Source organism: Spermophilus citellus (genome assembly GCF_964194105.1).
Source record: "Spermophilus citellus genome assembly, chromosome: 5".
NCBI classification, from domain to species: Eukaryota; Metazoa; Chordata; class Mammalia; order Rodentia; family Sciuridae; genus Spermophilus; species Spermophilus citellus.
In genome coordinates, this window is record NC_138186.1 from 45577478 (window position 1) to 45587097 (window position 9620).

Consider the following 9620-nt stretch of genomic DNA (forward strand, 5'->3'; position numbering starts at 1 on the left):
TGAATATTAGCAGCCTAGTTAAATACTTTATTTCATAATGTGTTTCCAGGATAGTGGAGATATTTGACATGTTATGACCCAATTTCATATAATATTCTAGAGTAAAAGAATTGCCCACATGTCCCAAATATTCACTGTCTTTACATTTTCATGGATAATAACATTCTACTCAAACATACTACTTTCAGATGCTCAGACAACTTAAAACTGCATAGTTTGTAATTTGTTTAATTTTGATTACATTTTAGTAGGCTTATGGAGAAGAAATCCAATGAGAAATTTATTATTTAAGAAAATTATTTCAAATTTTGTTAAAAAATCTAATTTAACAATTAAAACAACATTATTGAAAACAAGCTACATAGTTATTTTATGCAACTTAGTGTACAGAACAGTTAACTAATATGAGACAAGGAGAGCAGTTGTATTTAAGTACAAATCATTTGCTTCCAAGTTTTCCATTGTTTATTGGATCCAATAAAGAATTCATGATAGGATTTTTTAAAACAAAAGGAACTTATTTGACATGGAGAAAAAATACAAAATAAAATGGCTCAATCAAAACATTTGAGGTAATTTTCATGTTATATTTATCAACTTGCATATTAGTAGAATTAATCAGATAAGCCTAAGATTCCCTCTTTTGCATATGCCTTATATAGATAAGATTCTCACTATAAAGTTTTAAATAGTTTTTACAGGAATAAATACTATTGCATGAAGAAAAATATTCATGAATCATTTAAGTCAGAATTAAAGTCAGCAGCAAGAAATAGAAATTCAACTATTATCCTTTAAACAAAGAAGAATTTATTTTTCTTGGATGTAAAGAAGCCCAGACAAAGGCATCCTAGGTTTGGTATAGTGACTCTATGGTAACTTCACAAAATTGATTTCTAAATTTCCAATTCACTGACTCCAGTTTCTGCATGCTATTCATTATTTTATCAAGAAATGGAAAACTTTAAAAACTGAGAGAAATGAAAGAAAACATCAAAAAGTGCATACCAAATTAGTATGTCCATTTTTAAAAAATGTTATCCTATAAGATCTAAAAGGTTCTTCCACATTGCCTCATTAAGTGAAACATAGTGGACTCTGAGGGGAAGACTGTGTATAGATGGGTACAAAAATTCAGAGTAATAAAACATTTAATTTGGATAAACAGACCCATATTCCAAGGAAACATCATCAGCATCACCACCAGCAGCAACAGCAGCAGCCACCACCACCACCAATACCTGCAAATGGGCAACAGGCCAGCAGCCAAAAAGAAGGCTTAACTATTGACCTGAAGAATTTTAGTAAACTAGAAGAGAAGACCTTCACCCAAAGTAGCCATCTCTTTGTGGGTAATCTCCCTCCTGACATTACTGAGGAGGAAATGAGAAAACTATTTTAGTAATAAAGGAAGGCAGGTCAAGTTTTCATTCATGAGGATAAAGGTTTTGGCTTTATGTGTTTGGAAACACCAACTCTCATGGAAATTGCCAAAGTAGAGCTGGACAATATGTCACTCCGTGGAAAACAGCTGCGTGTTTGCTTTGCCTGCCATAGTGCATCCCTTACTGTTGGAAACCTTCCTCAGTACATGTCTAATGAACTGCTGGAAGAAGCTTTTTCTGTGTTTGGCCAGGTGGAGAGGGCCATAATCATTGTGGATGATTGAAGAAGACCCTCAGGAAAAGGCATTGTTGAATTCTCAGGAAGCCAGCTGCTTCAAAAACTCTGGACAAATGTAGTGAAGTGTCTTTCCTGCTAACTACATTTCCTTGTCCTGTGACTGTGGCACCAATGGACCAGTTAGATGATGATGAAGGACTTCCAGAGAAGCTGGTTATAAAGAACCAGCAATTTCACAAGGAGTGAGAGCAGCCACCCAGAGTATGAGTATGCCATGCACTGGAAGGCATTCACTGAGGTTGAGAAACAGCAGCAGAAACAGGTGTACTGAGACATCAAGGAGGCTTGTGAGAAGCTGAAAATGGAGATGGGGCTACTGGTCATGAGCACCAGGTCATGCTAATGAGGCAGGATTTGATGAGGCACCAAGAACTTCAAAGAATGGAAGAGCTGCACAACCAAGAAGTGCAAAAAAGAAAGCAACTGAAGCTCAGGCAGGAAGAGGAGTGTAAGCACCAAGAGGAAGAAATGGGGTGGCAACAAGAAGACATGATGCAGCAACAGTAGGAAGGATTCAAGGGAACCTTTGCTGGTTCAAGAGAGCAAGAGATAAGGATAGGCCAGATAGCTATGGGAGGTTCTATGAGCATAAATAGCAGAGGCACCATGCCCTCTGCTCGTGTGCCAGCTGGTACCCCAGCTCCTCTAGAACCTGTCACTATGATGCTGAATGGAACTTTGGAACTGACCCCTCCAATAACTGAATGCTTTGGCCAAGCTGCCACAATGGAAGGAATTGGATCAATTGGTGGAACCCCTTTTGCATTCAACCATGCTGAATTTTCTCCAAACAAATGTCACTGATACTAATAAAGTTGCAGTGTCTAATTTCCCAAAAACCCTTAAAAGAAAGACCCTTTTTGGACTAGCTAGAATTTTACCCTGGAAAGTGTTAAGGATTCTTCCCAATAATTAGGTCTTCCCTGCCTATACTACTCTAGTAATTATGCTAGAGGCAGAGGGCAAGGGAAGGGTGGTACTTAACAAATCAATTCTGGGTGATATATTGTTTAATTGATTCTGTGTAGTGCATTCCTGAAATCTCAGATGTGATTGTTGAGGGCTGGTGACTCATAGCAAAATGGATTCAGTTAGAGCCCTGTTAATCTTGATAATTCCATTTTTTCCATCATATTTTATTTACTTTCTTGTCCTTACAGAACTTGATCCCAGATATGATGCTACATATACCACAAAAACAAAACATCCCCCACAGAGGTCATAGACAACATACATAAAATTCTGTTATATCCCATATATTACTCCTTCATGTCCTAAGGAAGATGTTTTCTCTTAGAACTTTTCAATTTAGTACATCTTTAAAAAAATTTTATGTTAACTTGCCTTTATCTTTTTATTGGGTAAAGACAACCCAAGAATTGACCCTTCTGTATCTATGAAGTTGCTAATCACAGCTTTTCTTGATAGGTCTCATATAGTCTTGGGAACAGGGTTGCTCTATGCTGATGGTCTGACAGTAGCTCTTAGCCTTGCCTATCTTAGGTAGTTATGTTGTGCATTTTTCATTGGTTTACCATGTTTGATTTGATCCTAATACCTTATATTTGGAGTTTCTGAGAAATGGAGCAGTAATGCAGCATCAATTTACTGAAATACATTTTAAGCCTTTAAAAAAAAGAAAAAAGAAACATCATGTGTCAATTCTTGCTCCATTCTAAAGAGCACTATAATCAGGCCTACTGGTACCCAGGACACATCCCACTGACAATGCGTACTGTAATATGTAAGATTCTTTAAATGAGGAGGGGAAATGGAAATTGGGTGAGCCCCCAAAATATCTCATTTTCAAGTTTGCAATCAGATCTTATAGGACTATGCTATTGTTAAAGGGACTGCCCAAAATAGAAGTTCACCATGCAATAGAATGTAGCATACCTCACTATCTTTTATGATTTCATGAACTGGAGAAATATTTTACTGACAGCTGTATCAATTAATGGTGGAAAACAGTGTGGAATTAAATCTGCAGTTTTAGTCCTCATCTTCTAAATATGTTAGACTGAGCACGTAATTTAGCATTTTCTTGGTGTTTATTTTCTAATTTATAAAATTGGAGAAATCATAGAATAAGAATATCCATTTCCATTGAATAGATGCAAATGATCAGATGACTTCAATTTTTTTCTGAAAATACATGAAATAAATTATATTTCCAATAAGTAAGTAAAATATTGCATAAAGGAATAACTGAGGAGCAATAAAATTTTCTTGATTTCTTCTTTATTCTAATAATTAAGTAAACAAAATCGAATAAAAATTCCTCTGATTTTCAGAACTGGGGTAGGCTTTATTTTAATCTGAGTAGACATTCAAGGTAGTGTAAATACTCTTTTATGGCTGAATAGAATCATAAAATGAATGGCATTTGTTCATTTTTAGGCCATCATTTATAGGTTGAATGTAATAATAAATTATACACAGAGAGATGAAAGTCCTACCAGTTGATGAATATTTTCAGCCAGTAAAAACTCATACGCTCATTTATAACTGAAGCCTGAATCAGCAATCATTATTTCATTTTATTCCAGTAAACCATCTTGGTTATAGGATGATTCTGGGTGGCTATAGCAAGAATCAAGCATTGTAGTCTAGTCCTTGCTTTTCTATCTAGGTTAATCAGATAGAATGCCCAAACAGCATAATATTTCTGACCTCTATGAGACTTGCACATACCCATTGATCTAATTTCTTTTGCAGATATCAAGATATAATTTTTCTCAATATTTTCCATATTTCATATGTTATTTTCATATTAGACATAGACATTGATTCAGATAATCAAATATGGCAAGAAATGAAGAGGAGAAAATTAAACATAAGAAAAAAAACAGATGGCAGAAGATAAAGCATGACTGGACCTCAGTAAAAATAGCAAAAGAGGAGATGATCTCCAACTGAAATTGGGGAGAAGAAAGTAGGCACAATTACAGGGAAACTGTGGCTAACATCTGGTGCTTACTATTTGCATGGTACAAAACCCTTAACTTTTATTATATGTTTTAGTACTCACATTTGTCACAGTTATTCTGATTTTTATACACAAGATGTTTATGGTTTTTTCCAAGGTCACAGTGCAAAACCTAAGCAGTTTTGTTCCAAAGTCTGTGCATTTAAATTATAGTCTACATTAAAGCTACATAGAAATGACAAATAGATTAAAATATTATGCCTTCATTTACTGATGAGATTACTTCTTTGAGAAACACCTTGATAAACTGACCTCTGCATATTTCTGAAAATTCCATAGCTCATGAGCTATGGACTAGATCAGCAGTTCCAAAGAAATACGTCTTTAACTGTGCACAATATCTTTGTTTTGTTTATTTATTTTTATGTGGTGCTGAGGATGGAACCCAGGGTCTCACAGGTGCGAGGCGGACACTCTACCACTGAGCCACAACCCAGCCCAGAAGCCAGCTTTTTACAAATCTGCCATTGCTCCTCAATCTCATCAGAAGAGACTGACATTTATTTACCACTTGTTAACTTATTTTTATGATGAAAAATAAAATATTTCTAATGATAAACACAACAGAGTAAGGAAATGCAGTGCCAAGGAGCAGCTCTATTGGTCATCACCTCTGGACTTTCCAGCTCACATTGAAGTTGTCTTCTATCCTTGCCCATGTGTACCAGGACACTTAATTTCATACAGCCAGGATGCCTGCTCCAGAAGACTATTAATTCCCAAAGACTAGTGCAGGTGTGCCTTTGTATTTCATGAAACTAATACCTTGTGAACATCCTTTCTTCTTAAAAAACAGGTTGATGAACACCCTGAATTAGCTCTTGCACGTGAATGTGATCACTGGGGAAACACTGAGGACTTCAGCTTCCTGCTGAAAAAACTTAATTGTAATTGTGCTTCCATTCTAAGCCTGCTACTTCCCCAGCCACAAAAATTCTATTGCTGTGATTCTACAAGGAGGAGGAAATAATGAAAAGTACTGATGAGCTAAAATACCCGATGAGATTAATATGGCAGGTGACTGGGATCTTTTCCAGTGACCTCTTTGGGCAGTTTTAAAAGAAAAGCATCCTTAGACAAAAGAAATCATTTGCTAACAAACGTTGTAGTTGCATGACTGAAAGCACTCCTGTCAATGCTTTAGTTTATTTATGCACACCTAGGTGCCATTGTAGAAAGTTTTAGCCCAGTCTCAGTAAGCAAGAAAAGGGTTATGACTGAACTCTGACCAAGAAAACACTCAGTGATCCATGGTGGCATGGGGCAGGAAGAGAGGCAGGTACAACTTGAATAAATTAAATGTTTGGGTCATTATTATTTGAGAAGACTGTTGGGTTAATTCAAACCACAGTCCCCAGCCCTTTTCAATAACAAAAAAAAAATCTATTTATAACCCACTCTTTCTCCACCTGGCCATTCCCTAAGAAAAATACTAACCCATAGATTCCTGACTAAAATAAAAGACCAAACTACCATGAGTATAATCCCATCAGCTGGGGAGGTTGTGTCAGGAGAATGTAAGGTTCAACAGCAGCCTCAGCATCTTAGCAAGGCCCAAAACAACTTAGCCAGACCCTGTATCTAAATAAAAACATAAAAAAGGACTCAGGATGTGGCTCAGGACTTATGCACACCTGGTTTCAATATGTGGTACTGACAAAGAGAAAAGAAAGAAAAGTCGAGAGCCATTCCTCCAGATGGTTCTGTGATTTCAGAAAATCCCATCAGAACCATGACACTGAGTTTAGCTTTTAGAAAGTCACTTCCATTGACCATCCCAACATTCCCTCCTGCTCAAATACCTCTTACCCTGGTTTTGATTCTTCTCAATGTAATGCCTAACTGTTCTAGGAATTCTCATGTGACATGATGGCAAACACTTGAAAACTAGGACATTCAATGTGAAAAGGCTGATGTCCAGAAATTTGGCTTGAAAGGCCTGGCAATTCCAGGCCCTGGTAGGAGACTACACTTGCATCTTCTCCCTTGTTGTTCTTTCTGGACCTTGAATGTCAAGTGTCCCACTTAGGGCCTGCTATGACATCAGCTGCTTTCCTGGTAACTCCTGATGTCACAGAAAGCCTGACCAATAGCACTGTGACTTCAATAAACCCAGTCAAGCAGAGGAGCTTCTCATCCTGGCCACTCCAGAGGAAAGTTTGACAAGTGCCAGCTCAGCTGTGCTGACACACAGGAACAACTCAACACTGAGCCCCAGGAGCCTGTTCTTGAGAACTAGACTCCAACTTTTTCACCTACAGAAAACAGAGCATAGGTCTGTGGCCACATGTGGTCCTTCTGGGCCATGGGATGATCCTGCTCCTTCCAGGGCACTGGTACTCATTGCATCCTGTGGGCTAGCATCACCCTCACCCCCAAGGGTCCAGAAATGTATAGTCTGGGGGTAACTGCACCAGGCCCACTGAGTGCTGTGACATCCTACACCACAGCAGGATGATAATCAGCCTGGAAAGTCCAATGGACCTGGGAGTGCCAGTGGGCATAAGAGGGCATGAGAAGCAGCCAAGTTGAACACTGGCCCCAGTCGAGGCACCCTCCTGGGCTTCTCCAGGCCTGGGCTCACTGATACTTTACCCAGTCTGGAAAATGGCCCAACACGCCACCAGTGAGCATAATGGCAGCTCTTGACAGCTGTGGGTAGTGGAGTATGCAAGACATCTTGATGGGTCATGGGAAGCTTGAGCTGGAAAAATCACACAATCTCTGGCAGGATGCCCTTCTGTCCAGAGAAAGACATTACCAGTGACAACTTGAACCTCCCAAAAGTGAACACTAAGGAGATGTCTAGGTCTGTAAGGTTTCTGTGTTGCATTCAATCAGTCAAAATTGAACACTTCTTACACTGTGGAATAAATAGGAGACCTACCATTGTTCAAGAACAGCTAAGCAATGAAGACTCAAAAAATTAGAAACTCTAGATACCAAAATTCAAAAGAGCAGCCCAAACATGAATAAAATCATGTTTGTGAGCATATGAGCTTGTTTTTTTCTAGTTTCCATACCATTCTGTGTACACAGGATACCAGATCCTCCCAGCCTGCATTGCTAAACCCCTCAGCCAGACGGCTGGGTGGTGTCCCCACTGGGTTCTCAGCAGCTGTTCCCTGCCCTGTGCTAGAGTTCCCAGAGGAGGTACAGAAAGACACACAGGCCCTGATCCAAACTGCGACCGCCTGCAGATACCCCTCAGCCAGGAACCTCGCTCCCCAGCAGTTCCCTTCTATAAAGCAAGGCCCAACCAGGGCAGCAGACAGCTCTGGGTCCAGGAAATGAGCAGCAGGATTCCTGCCATTGCAAGAGCTCCTAAATATCAAACCCAACACCTCCTGCCCTCACCAGAGAAAGACCAGACACAAACAGTAGCTCAGACTTTCACTGGGATGGAGAAGGACAGAGTGTCCTGTCCCAGGAACAGCAAGTGAGATCCTGGTGAGGCCATCCCACTTGCTCACTGGCTGCACACCTGCAGAATCAGTCCTGTGCTGATGCACTACCTTCCCTCCAGTCCTTCCTTCCCCTTTCAGAGGCCCCAGGAGTGGCTCCTCTCCGCTGCCTGCACCATCCTTGGGGTGCTCAGGTCCACCTTGCCCAAGATAGAGCACCCAGAGGAAGCACGAGCAGCATGACCCTGTACTGGAGGTGCAGGTACCTTCAGTCCAACACCTACGAGTATCATCCTAGTCCCCACCTGCTCAGCGCCCCCAGGGCGGCCCCCTACCTGCCAGAAAAAGGCTGCTCAGCCCTGTCGCCACCCATCAACTCCCATGGACTCCAGACTACCTGTGCAGCCATCCTGAATGCCTTGGGGGTGGGGGCGGGGACACTGTACCGGCCCAAGGAGAAGGATCCCTGCCATTGCCATAGTTGCTGACCCTCAAGCCCAACGTCTTCCACCCTTCCAGGATGATCAGGAAACCTTACTGGGTCATCAGCGGGATCTGGATCTGCAGCCCCAGTGCCAGCACTCCGCAGTCTGCCCAGGACCCACGCGGTTAACCAGGCGCCTAGCGCTTGTACATGGACCTTGTATGCGCAAGTTCCTCCCTGGCCAGACATTGCCTCGTGCCTGGGTAGACGGTTTTCTGCACGTGCCTGTGAGTTCTCTATTCATACTGGCCAATGCTGGGCCCTGGCTACAGGTCTGACATTGCCATTTAGCCTGAAGCCGCTTTTGCAGCAGAAGAATGAACTTTTGCGCCTTTCTCTGGAATTCTTGAATCTCACATTCTCTAAAATCTTCCATAGGTAGTTTCTAGGGCAAGCTTTGTTCCTCATTCCTGTCCCCAGAATAGGAGGCAGAGACCTGCCAGAAGGGTCCCAAATGAGGCCCGCTGCTCACAGCTCTTGCCAACTTGGACTTCCCTCCACTGTTGATCCTCTGGGTTGCAGGGAGTATAAAATTTGGACCAAAAGTTCTTTAGCAATAGGGTGTCGGTTAGAGAGTGAATGTCAACGTCAGCGCATGTGAAGAGTCAGTCACAAAGATGAACTGGGGAAAATATGTAGGAAAGCAGATATCAATAGCGACATCAGGAAATCGGGCAAAGTATAAAGTGAGTGATAGGATTAGACATTTTCAACAGGGCTGAGGTCGAATATATAATCTTAGGAAGAAACCAATGTGTAGTCACCAATAGGATTGACATTTGAGAGCATTAGGCAACCTGGACAAGGATGCTTTTAGTAATCCATGCTCACTTTCCAGTTAGGCTTTGGTACAATCATAAGTGCGGCCTTGGCATTTTGTGTCCAGAATAGCACTGATGGTAAGATGTATATGTAGATCAGTGACATGAGTATTTCTTCCACCATTTCTGGGAGCAATATGTTGAAGACGTATAAATTAGCATTTGGGGGTACAAAGGTGCACCCTGGGTCTATGAATATAGAGGTAATGCATGAATAGACCCTACTGTGAATGAATATT

At 40.9% G+C, this 9620-nt stretch overlaps 1 pseudogene across 1 annotated transcript; it reads left to right on the forward strand.

Moving 5' to 3' along the window:
* Positions 1 to 1120: 1120 nt before the first annotated feature.
* LOC308650383 (non-POU domain-containing octamer-binding protein-like) lies at positions 1121 to 2487 on the forward strand (annotated as a pseudogene). The gene has a single exon. The product of its transcript is annotated as a non-POU domain-containing octamer-binding protein-like (transcript).
* The last annotated feature ends 7133 nt before the right edge of the window (positions 2488 to 9620 follow it).